Consider the following 12,954-nt stretch of genomic DNA (forward strand, 5'->3'; position numbering starts at 1 on the left):
AAACAGTAAGCAGTAAGAATTTCGGAGCAGTAGGGTTAGGGTTAGCACGTATGACACATTTGTGTGGACAGTCGCCCTTCTCTAATCAGAACGATCTAATGTCACTCTGTAATGATCAATCAGACCGGGATTTGTCCCCAAAGCATGCTGGGAGGTGTAGGTAGTTTTTATGTCAAGTTATCACAAGTCAAAGAGGCAAAGTCCGATTAAAGTCATTAAAATAATGACTTGACTTTTTCCCTTGGCCGTTGCAATGAACTGGCTTTCTGTGTTGTGTACTGATAGCGTTGGTTGGGGAGCCCAACTTTGGACTTTCCATTGCTCACTGTAGCCTAAAGCACAACAACCTTGCGTAGCCACCCCTGCTGATTGGGTGGGAAATTGCAGTGCGTATCCGTCACCACGACGGAGAAGTATGAAGGCACGAGGGGTCTCCGTGGTTACACAGTCGGATAACGCATTACGCAGTCGGAGAAGTATAATGTGGCCTTTACTTTTGAACATTCCTCTTATATCCCTCCTGTTTATGCTGATTTTAAGCATAATCATAACATACATTTTGTAGAGTGTGAGAGCTAAAGCCCTTCCGAGCAGCAAAACATGCTATTTATCCATTATCCTTCTAGAAAGGGAAACTCTCACACGGTCCCGCTTCCCCGGCAACCACACGCAGGTACTCATTTTACAAGGCACATAAAACACAGAAAATACAGGTTTCTATATATAAACATTCACACATATTTCATCCGGTAAGTCATTTGAATGTTAAAGCTTCAGTTGTGTTGCCTCCTGAATGTCCAGACGTTGAATCAGTGAATCCTGTTACTGACGTTCAGGTCCCACAATCCATTTTCTGCTATTTGAGCTGTTGCTCTCTGCACTTGAAGAATTTCCATATATTTGCATTACTCTCAGACCCGATACTGGCCTTGATCTTGTCGTACACTTCCTTGTACTTATTCAGTTGACACAATACCATGCTCCTTTAGACTAAACTGCTGATGACGTTATCGTCACAGTTCAGGCTCCTTCTCACATTGGCTCATTCCACTTCCTTTGGACCCCCCTCGGGTACACGGATTTACAAGCAGCATCAGCCACTCAACTTCCTTGTCTCAAGCTGAGCTTCCATCATCATTTCTGAAAGTAAAACAAACCTATGGACTAGCCTATGGAGGGCAGTCATCTAATATGGGTTATTTGATTATGTAATTCAATACATCTCAATCTTTCAAACAATGGGTCCTTATAGGTCCTCTTAGCAACTGTGTTAGCATATGTTCACCTGTTAGCATTCCATGCAGTGTTAGTACTGATGTGAATTAACATGCAGTTATTCATAATTGTATGCAGCAAAAAATATATTCAGTTTAGTGTAGTGTTAGTAGATATTTCATTTAACTTTGCCATTAAATCTCTGAAACCTTGACTTTGAAAATGATCAACAATACTGATCCACACTCACCTCAATTTACAGCATCCAATATACCCAATTCCCTGGCTAGGAGATTAAACTCCCACTCTTTCCAAATTCCAAAAACCAACTGCTTCCTCTCTAAGGTTATCCAATGGTGCCATTTAAATTCAATGACAAACTATCAGAAGTTATTACTTAATTTTTCTAATGACTACACGATTCATAACTAAATATTTAAACTGTTGATCTGGTAATGGAATTCTCAGTGGAGTATTAAACTACCTACAGACATTTCTATTATTTCCTCATTACAAATGTATAATTTCTCATAACTTCAATTACATTTATTTCATTTTTCCAAGAATTTTAAAATTATGTATTTTATTGTTCCAAGACGTATTTCCATTATTCCCCCCTACTTGCAGATTTCATCTGTGCAAATTATTACTAATTCTACTTGTATTAATTGTCCTCTATTTGCATACATCTTAAATCTGCTAAAAATGTCCAACCTCCTACAAAAGCCACTGTATGGCTTACATACAGTGGCTTTAATCCTGTTTTTTTTTTTTAAGTTTCACACCACCGGGGGTAGTGAGTAAATGTCAGAGAACAAGATAATAGGATATCATGGATTGTTCATCACTAAAATAACACAATTTACAAAAACTTGTATCACCAAAAATGTATACACTGTTAATCTACCTTTTGATTTTAACCTAATCAATCCATTCAATCCAATAATAAATGTCACCACGTTGAAGCAGAAAACCATTTCCAAATTAGCACATTTGACTTTGTACTTTTTAATTCAAACATTTTAAATAAGTTTATTATCAACACACTTCAGACAACTTTCAGACTCTTCAAGACACTCCTCACATTACTCACAGACACACTCACACAGACACTCAGTTATTTCTGCAGTTTTTTTCCTTTATATGTCAGTCAGGTCTGTTAGTGGAGTAATGGATTGGATCAAGGTAGTCAGTCCACTATACCTATATCAAATGTATGTTATTTGTTCTCTACAATGTCTAAAATTATCAGAAGATATTTATTTGGTCAGTACATGTTCACATAAGGCTTGAGAAGAAACAGAGCATCCCCCATCTCCTTTTTTGGGATCCCTGAAGAGTCATAGCGTCCTATGTCTCTCCTCTTTACCTCTATTATCTCCTGAGCAAAATTGTAGATTATGTGTCCAAATGTTACTTCATACAGTCAACTTCACTTATTCTGGATTACATGGATTATTATTCATTTTTATTTTTTAATAAATTATTATTTTAAACCTATAGTGACTAGATTATATATTGCAGATGTATGTGTAAGTATATAACCACTTTAGTCATTTTCACATCACATCAACAACATCCACACAGCACACTCATTGTCTATAATGAGACAAGCCATTTGAAATTAAACAAAATCATGTCACAAATTCATCTTAAAAACTATGGGAGCCGTTAAGGACTTTGTTTATGACGAGGTGTCCCTGATCAAGACACTGTCATCCCCTCATTAACCATATACATATGATACATATACAACATAGGAACACGTTTAAGTTTCCACAACTGAGCTGAGCTAACTCAGCCCCAGCCACACATCATCATCTCCATAGTGACAAGAAATCCTGCTCTTTTCCAAAGAATAAAATCTCTCAGCTTGGATTTCTCCCTTATAATGTCAAACAGAACCTTTCTATTTCAGCTTAATTTAACAAGTATAAATCATTTGTGTTTTGGTATGTAGTTCTTATTACAAAATACACAGTTCCTCATTGGAAGGCGTGTCCAGAGGCTTTAGGGGCCCTAGGCAAAAATTCCCAGGTGGCCCTTCCAACCAGTGTTCCTCACCATTATGTTACAAATAATCTGACACCAACGAAAAATGTACGACTTAATTTTTTTCAAAATGAATGAAATAACATGGAAAAACCTTGTAATTAAAACGTATGTGACAATATAAATATATAGAACAATAAAATACTGTAAATAACTGAAAAAAACATATATAAACTGAGTAAAAAAGATATACATTACACTGTAAATAATCCTCTTCATTTTCCAACTTGCAGAACCATAACTTCACAGAGGTTCAAGTAAGGTGGGGCCCCTTTAGGGAGGTTGCCTACTGAGATGTCATTGCAAATCGAACATTGTCGTTTAAGGGGGACGGGGAGGCGGCTGGTCACTGCACATTTCAGTAAAAACAGCCCTCAGGCTCCGAGTGTCGGGGGGCCCCCTAACGGCTCGGGGCAGTTGCCTGCCTTGCCTGTTCACAAGCTGCGCCTCTGGGCGTGTCAGTGGGATTGAGGAGATCTTCTTCATCGACCCACAACGTCCAAAGTCGAGGTCAGCAGCACCCCATCCCCACTGTACACAGTGTTGATGTTGCACTGCTTCCCCCTCCTGAGTCGCCGGATCGCCGACCAGAACCCCCTCCAAGCCGTCCGGAAGTCGTTCTCCATGGCCTCACCAAACTCCTCCCATGCCCGAGTTTTTGCCTTAGAGACCGCCGAAGCCACACTGCGCTTGGCCTGCCGCTACCCATCAGCTGCATCTGTAGTCCCACAAGCCAAAAAGGCCTGGTAGGACTTCTTCTTTAGCTTGACGGCATCCCTTACCGCCGGTGTCCACCAACGGGTTTGGGGGTTGCCGCCACAACAGGCACCATCCACCTTGCGGCCACAGCTCTGGTCTGCCGCCTCAACAATGGAGACGAGAAACATGATCCATTCAGTAAGGCCGGGCGATATGGCCTCAAAAATCAATATCACGATATATTGAGCAGCTCACCTCGATAACAATATATGAACGATACGTTTGAAGTTGCTAAATGACGTCCCCAGCAGTAGCACTTTCTAGCACCCCTTCCCGGGACTCCAGAAAGGGTGGGTACTTTGAACAGCTGTTTGGAGCATAAGCACAAACAACAGTCGGCACCCGTCCCCCCACCCGAAGGCGGCCGGAGGCTACCTTCTCATCTAACGGGGTGAACCCCAATGTACAGGCCCCAAGCCGGGGGGCAATGAGTATGCCCACACCCGCTCTGCGCCTCTCACTAGGGGCAACTCCAGAGTGGAAGAAAGTCCAGCCCATTTCGAGAAGACTGGTTCCAGAGCCCAAGCCGTGTGTCGAGGTGAGCCCAAGTATTTCTATTCGGAACCTCTCAACCTCGTGCACCAGCTCAGGCTCCTTACCTGTCAGCGAGGTGACGTTCCACGTCCCCAGAGCCAGCTTCTGTAGCCAAGGGTCAGCCCGCCAGGGTGCTCGCCTTTGGCTACCACCCAACTCACACTGCACCTGACCTCAATGGCCCCTCCCACAGGTGGTGAGGTCATGTGTGTGTGTATATATAAACACACACACACACACACACACATATATACATATATATACATAATGGTATGCAAAAGTCACCCCTGTAAATTTTCATGGTTTTCCTTTAGAAATCATTGGTTGTTTGAATAAGAAATTTCAGTTAAATATATCATATAGGAGACAAGCACAGTGATATTTGAGAAGTGAATATGATTTGAAAGTGTGCGAGAATTATTTAAATATTATGAGACATTTGTATAAGTTTAGGCACCACAAAAGAAAAATGTTGTGCATCTTCCTTTTGCAGAAATAACAGCCTGGCTTGTCCAAATGTGCTTTAGCATACCTCAAGCGACTGTGGAGGGTGCAGAGAAAAGGATTTTTTTTCTGCATTACTTCATTCCATACAGCATCTCCTTGTGTAAAGTACGCTGAATAGTTGAACGATGCACAGTGACACCATCTGCAGCAAGATGATGTAGGTTCTTTGGAGCTGGTCTGTGGGTAGATTTTTCTTGGTCTGCCACTTCGGGCCTTAACTAGAACTGTGCCTGTGTTCTTCCAATTCCTCACAATGTTCCTCACAGTTGAAACTGAGAGCTTAAATATCTGAGATAGCCTTCTGTATCCTTCCCCTAAACCATGATGTTGAACAATCATTGTTTTCAGGTCATTTGAGAGTTGTTTTGAGGCTCGCATGTTGCCAGAGAAGAGGAGAAACACTTACAATTGGCCTCCTTAAATACCCTTTCTCATGATTGGGTTCACCTGTGTATGGAGGTCAAGGGTCACTGAGGTTACCAAACCAATGTTGAGTTTAATTAGTGCTAAAGGTATTGAAATCAATAAAATGGCACTCTCTCTTGTCCAAGAGTGGCTTGACACAAGGAATGCCACAGCTGAAACCCATGTCTTGCATACGTCTTTGCGTGGTGGTTCTTGAAGCACTGACTCCAGCTGCAGTCCACTCTTTGTGAATCTCCCTTTTCGCAATATTCTAATTTTCTGAGGTACTGAATTTGGGGTTTTCATTAGTTGTCAGTTATAATCAACGGATTTAAAAGCAATAAACACTTGAAATATATCAGTCTGTGTGGAATTAATTTTTTCACTTTTTTAATGGAATAACAACAAATAATAAATCAACTTTTTCATGATATTCTAATTATATCACCAGCACCTGTGTATATATAAAGATATATACATTATATCCGGTGGGGACAAGGACTCCCCCCCCCCTTGATAGCGATGGATGCAACTTAACTGATGGTACATAAACTCTTAGATCTACTAAGATCCCAGATAAAGAACGCTAAATTGCGTGCTCATGCTTAAACATTGCGCCTGCTGCTGGGTTGCGTTTTGCAGGTGACCTACTTAGATTGCCGCCACAATTGACTACAGGCGCAGAATTGGTTAAGACCGCCCTATTTAAATGAGGATTTTGCACTAGTCAAGGGTCGTCAACATGGAGAAAGAGCAGACTCAACGGAAGCGCAAATGAAATTTGAAGCCAATGAATAGAAAGTACAGCTGACGTTGAGCAGATAACGGAGATCGAATAATATTATTTTAATCCTGCATCGGTATGATGGACAGCTCCATCATTACCTGACAAATCAAACAAAGAAAACTATGGACTATGGATGATGCTGTGAGAAAAAAAAGGTGCTGCACTCTCCTCAGCTGCCAGGGAGTGAGCTTTCAATGGATGTGTGACTTTTACAATTCTGGGCAAAATTAAAAAAGACAAGGTAGATATATTATTTCTGCAAGAGACCCATTTGACTGATTCTGAGCATGCCAAACTTAAAGGTGACATAGAGTGGTCCTGTTGCACATAAATGTTAGTTATGGAGGTCTACTTACATATATTAACTTGTTTTTATGGTAAAAAACCTCCTAGTTGCTGTAAACGAGCCGATAGAAATCCTCTTTTCTGACGGTGTTTTTCTGCTGCGAGATTTCAGAGTGAACTTTCACCCCCAGAAGACAGAGTCTTGTGATTGGCCAGTACTATCCAGCACATCTGTTCTCAGAAGCGCAGCGCCCCCCTCTGGAACGGTGGATGCACTGCTCCTCATTATCAAAACATTGTTTTAACAGTGTTTAAAAATAGCTTTGTCACGACTCCCCGCCGCAGTCCCTTTTATGACTTTAAACCGGAGTCAGACCCAGAGTCAGAAGACACTGTCGCTCGTGAAACACCTCCACAACGGACGTTATTCTTCTTCTGCGGTTCAATGTACGCAACCGGATGTGCCCGGACTACTGCCCGGAGCAGGACGATCTGTTGTTCAGGAGAACCGCTGCTTACGTAACTATTACGGGATTTTCAGTGATCTCGTTGAGCCCCAAGATTACAATAAAACACAGCGTTCTCAGCAGTGGCTGAACTGTTTGTTTCGAACCGTCAGGTCTTCATAAACAAGGTAATGACGCAGATACACACCAAAAAAACAGCGTTAATAGGAACTTCCGGTTTAGTTCCGCTTTAAAAGACAGGGTTTCAACCAGGTTTACTCAGCCTCATATAAAACAGGGCACAGAAGGGGGGGTGGCAACACTGATATCGAGAAGAGTAGTCTTTGAAAAGGTAGCAGAAGTCACAGACAAGGAAGGGAGGTTAATTATGGTTGTAGGAAAATTAGAAGGTTCAGAAGTCACCCTCTTAAATGTGTATGCACCTCCGGGTGCGACATGGGGGTCCTATAGTCAGATTTTTGATTTAATGATCACGAAAGCACAAGGAATGGTGATCTGTGGTGGTGATTTTAATCTGAGACTGAACCTAAAGTGGGATATGTCAAGATTAACTCAGACCCAGAATAACACTGTAGGCAAAAAGGTGAGAAAGATGATAAGTGAGATGGGTATCTGTGATGTATGGAGGGAGCTCAATCCCACAACTAAAGATTTCACCTTTTATTCCTCACCACATAAAGCCTATTCGAGGATTGATTACTTTTTCATGTACAGTAAAGATATCGGCCTTGTAAGATCATGTAAAATTGGGTTAATGGACCTGTCAGACCACAGTCCGGTGTACCTAGATTTAAATCTAAGAAACAGCAAAAATACTTTTTCTTGGAGACTTAATCTTAATGTGATCAATGGAAAAATGGGGGAAGAACTTCAAGAGGAAATTAAGTTATACGTCTCAGAAAATGATAATGGGGAAGTTTCCCCCCTTATGGTATGGGATGCAGGTAAGGCTGTTTTGAGAGGGAAAATCATTGCGAAATTGGCATTACAAAAGAGGAATAGACAGGAGAAGTTGGATTAACTAGAAAAAGAGTTGGAAAATTTGGAAAAAAAGCATAAAGGAAATATCCTATTGGACCTTAGCCAGAAAATTGGAGAGATTAAAAACCAGATCAAAGACATTTGTGTCCAGCCATGGCAAAAGGGTTCACAAGTCTACTTCGGGACATTTGGAGTTATTTACAGATTCTGAAAGTGTGATTTCTAAGCTTTCCAACAATGTCAAACACATGTCCATCTGATTTCTGAAGAAGATGTGGCCATTTGAATGTAGGCACTCCTCAAACTGCTTTAGGGAGAAATTCAGCCAGAATAATCTTGACCAACTTGAGGAGCCAGGCCAATAGCTGCTCATTTGCATCACATTAACATGGTCACAACCCCCCACCCAGTCTAGCTGTCAGTGACATCTGACAGCTACAGGACAGAAACAGTGTAGCAGTTTGAAAAAAAAATGAATGAATGTAGTTCATGTCAATGCAGTGTTATTTGCCTTAAGTACTTCAGTGGACTGATAAGAATCAGAATTTACTTTATTGATCCCCAGAGGGAAATTCTTCTGTTACAAAAAGCACTTGAATAAAAATGAGAAACAAAAAGGTGAAAGATAGATACATACTTCAAATATCAAATAAAATATATCTAAGTGTGTGAAGGAGAGTTCAATATTTTCCAGACCATGGACTATATTATCATCTTCAATACCAGTTCCTCCCCCACAATGTGGCTGTACCCACTCTGTCCATCACAGTTGATATGCGGCTAAATGGTGACATCACAAACGCACCCTCTTCTGCTTACTCTTCTGTGCTGTAACCTTTGGTGCTGGGCATGTGAAGTCTTTTGCCTCATCAGAACAGAAAGGCCTGATTTTTTTCAAAATGATAAGTCTGCCTGTCCATGGTCAGTCCAGGTGGGGCCAGGACGGGAAGACTGTCAACAGGGGGCAGAACTCCTGGGTTGCGCAGTAGCTGAAACTCGATAGGCTCTGCATCACTGTGAGCTTGAGCAAGCACCACACCTGGTCTGTTGGCATCAAAGCTGTGACAGAATAGAAGCACACAACAGGATATTTAAAACATGGCTCACTGTTCACATGGAACACTATTATGTCCATTCGTGATTTTTTTATTCATAAAATGCAGAATTTTGAATATAAATACCTAAAGTTCTGATAACTATTAACTGTGGGAGCTTTCGAAAGTAGGGACTCAGATGTGTCTGAAAGGTCGATGATCTTTACTATCACTCTGCCATCTGCCGTTCCAACAAGCTGCGGAATATTGAGGTGACTTTCAGGAGAGCTGTGTTCCACTACCTGTTGACAGCAAGAACCACAATGAAATAATAATTTTACTTTTCCAAAAAAAATCACATTTACACAGTAGTATTTAATACAGTAGTATTGCTTGAATTATGTGTGAATGCCACACCTTTATGTGCATGAATTGCACGTGTAATTAACACGTTCATCACACATTGTGTTAATCACGTCTGTTAATCACATGTGTGATTCATGCATGCAAAGGTGTGGCATTCACACATCATTCAATGCAATGTTAGGTTTCGAACACGGGAGTTTCGTCTCAAAGCATTTGAATTATCAAACTGAACCTGCGGGTGTACAAAATCTCAAAGAGGGCCGTGACATGCTCCCCTTACGACTTATAATACGCTCATCTGACCGAACAAAAGAGAGGAGTAAGATAGGAGTTAGAGCGGTGCTGGCTCCATGTCATCATCTCAGACAACTACTGTGTGTGTCCTGCTCTCTTTCAGCCGCGGAATAATCCATCTGTTTGTTGTTTTAGTGACGATGAAGTCTGCTAACACGTTAGCATAAAGATCGCTAGCTTAAAATGCTAACAGTCCACACACAACAGATGTCTCTGTGCTTTCTCTGTCCCTGTGAAGAAGCTGCTCAGCCACAGCTGACTTATTGTCCTGTTTTCTTTGCCTTCCTTTGTCAAACAAAGCTTTGATGATAATCATGCTTAAATTTCGCACACACACACAAAGTTCCAGGCCTATCTCTCCCCCTCCCCTCCCTCGCTCTCTCTGAGTGAGAGCTGCATATTAATAAGCCATGTGTATTCTCCGTGATCGTCAGCTGATTGGCTGAAAAAGCAACAAAAGCCCTGGAATGTGAGATCGCCACACCCAAACTAAGAGCGATCCACAGCGATAAAACAACCTTAATTCAAACACAAAGTTTATGGTTCACACACCAGCCGTCTCTCTGCTGTCTCTGTCTTTGTGCCACAGCTGACTTATTCTCCGGTTTTCTTTGTCTTCCTTTGTTCAACAAAGCTTTGATGATGACTGCTTTGATGACAATCATGATTTAATTTCACGCTGCACACACACACTGCGCGCGCACACATACACAACTGCTGGACAGACTCTCTGTAAATTTCCCCACTGCGGGACGAATAAAGGACTTCTTATCTTATCTTATCTTATCTCTCCCCCTCCCTCCCTCCCTCTCTCGCTCTCTGTACTGCATATTAATTAGCCATGTGTATTCTCCGTGATCGTCAGCTGATTGGCTGAAAAAGCAACAAAGGCTCTGGAATGTGAGATCGCCACACCCAGACTAGGAGTGATTCACAGCCATAAAACAACCTTAATTCAAACACAAAGTTTATGGTTTTAAGACCCACAATACTGTGATTTGAAGCATGTAGTGGCTTCTTCAAAACTTCAACTTGTGTAATTTTGAAAAAAACGGAAATCCCTAATTTTGGAAAAAAAAACTTTTTCCTGTTTTTTCTCGTTTTGCGCTTTGCCGACTTGTTCCCGCTTGGTCCGTGGCGGGTCACAATATGTTAACAAGCGAACCTAAATATTAAATCTTTTTTATTTTTTTTATTTTATCCCATGTGGTCAGCGAGATGCAGTGCAACTGATGACAGCCCTGTGTTGTTATGGAGGCTTGAATTTCCAAACTGCTTGTGAAACAGTCATAATGACTTTTGGGGAAATCTACCCTGACTGGGTGACGCTGGAGGAAGATCACTAACCACAATTCCTGTGTCCGACCCGCCAGCCGAAAGCGGATTCTCGGTCCAAATCTGAATCAAAACAGCCCAAAGAAGCTGTCTCACCACACGGTTGATGAGGATCGCAAGTTGTCATGTTTCTTGTTGTTGTGTGTCTATTTAAGGAATACTGTATGTCCGGCATTGAATATGCATGGCTTGAATTTTTAAATATTCACGGCAACATGGGCTGTCAAAAATATTTTCTAGCATAAACTCTGCTCTCATCTCTCTCTCTCTCCCTCTCCCAATCTGCTTATAAAAATGAATATTGTATGAAAAAAATAAATGCTCAGAATTCCAGTGTGTTTCATTAGAAGCTGTAGGCCCCAGTAACAATCAAACATAGCCTGGGTTATTTACACGATTTACACTGCTTTACACAATCAGGATTTTTCGATCACCAATCACCGATAAGTGAGTTTAAATAAACTGATAACCAATCACGATCCGATCAGATGAGGAAGCAATATGCCTATTTAAATAACTTGGTCATTTCCTGTATATCCTTATGTACTGTTTACCGAGTATCAACAAAATTATTCTGAAGCATTTTTTGCCAATATTTAATCATTTCCACACCACCTAATCTAATGATTCAAGATTCAAAAAAACGTTATTGTCCCATCACATAGTGAAAGAGCAAAGACGTGCAGACACAACATAAGTATGTGTAACCCATGTTTATAACAAACACTGCAAAAACAGCCCCACTAGAAATAAGTTAAATATTCTTAAAAAAAAAATGTTTTTGTTTGAAAAATAGTAACATGCCAATGGGGTTAACCAGTTTTGCTTGGCTAGAAACCTTAAAACTAGCTTGCAACCCTAACCCATCTTCAGCCATTTTCAGACTGTAATGTTCCTTAAAATGAGGAAAAACTGGAGAAAAACTAGACAAAACTGGCCAAAATTTAAGAAATGTACAAGTATCATAAGAAAAGAAATTTGATGTTTACTAAAATGAGTCTTCTTTTACTTGATTAAGCTGATTTAAGCATTTCTAGCTTACACTTTCTTATATTCACACACACACCAGTCTGTCTTTGTGTATTTTACACTTATAGTACTGTGCAAAAGTTTCAGGGCACCACCAGCTCGGTTGTTTTATCTGTCTGTGAAATTCTGCAATCATTGGAATTTGGAATGAAGTGATGTGATTTAAAGCTGGTCTTATATATTTGTGAGCTTTCAATGAGTTTAACTCATGCAACGTGTGTATGTAATGCTCAAGCATGTCTTGAATAAACCTGGCGTAATAGACATTTTTTTACAGCAGATGTTTCTTTAAATTAAATAGTAAGACAAACACAGGATTTACCAGTAACATTAAGGTTCCAATTAGGTGTTATTGTTCAAGTGTAAGGGTAGATCAAAAAAACAACAACAACAAATAACTGCATACATATGTTCTCGATGTGTTCCAGTAAAGTGAAATAAAAATAATAGTCGTTATAGCATTGCTAAAACAACAAATCTTATTGTGGCCTAATACTTCTGCACAGTACTGTATTTCTTCTTTAATACCACCTCAAGTATGCACATGTATATATAAATACTGTATATATAATGTAACCTGTGTAAATGCCTACCAATATAATATGTTCAAGAAAAAAAGTAAGATGTAATATCTTATTTAAGGTGAAGTAAGTAGTTTATAGTGCCATCTAGAGGAGAGGCTGAAATTTACAACAAAGAACTGCTCCTCTGCTCAACCCCTCCCTTCCCTGACCGATACGGTATCCGCAGCCGGTCAAATGTCGTCCTCGTCGTCTTTCTCCGTGTCAGCAGATGAGGTTTGTGAGGTGAGGGAGAGGGCGGAGCTACTGCGGCCGTAGCAGACGAAGCGGAGAGAGTGGAGGCGGGACTTCCGCTACAAGTAAAGCGACGCTTTATTTGTTCT

The 12,954-nt window shown here is 40.7% G+C and overlaps 1 protein-coding gene across 2 annotated transcripts in view; it reads left to right on the forward strand.

Annotated features, from left to right (window-relative positions):
* Positions 1 to 12,954, forward strand: part of LOC310933314 (4-aminobutyrate aminotransferase, mitochondrial-like) — a gene marked incomplete at both ends in the record, with an annotated part of 96,627 nt that overhangs the window by 16,320 nt on the left and 67,353 nt on the right. The gene's annotated exons all lie outside the window — the stretch shown is intronic.

The sequence above is a fragment of the Microchirus variegatus genome, assembly GCF_963457635.1.
Source record: "Microchirus variegatus genome assembly, chromosome: 10".
Taxonomy (NCBI): domain Eukaryota; kingdom Metazoa; phylum Chordata; class Actinopteri; order Pleuronectiformes; family Soleidae; genus Microchirus; species Microchirus variegatus.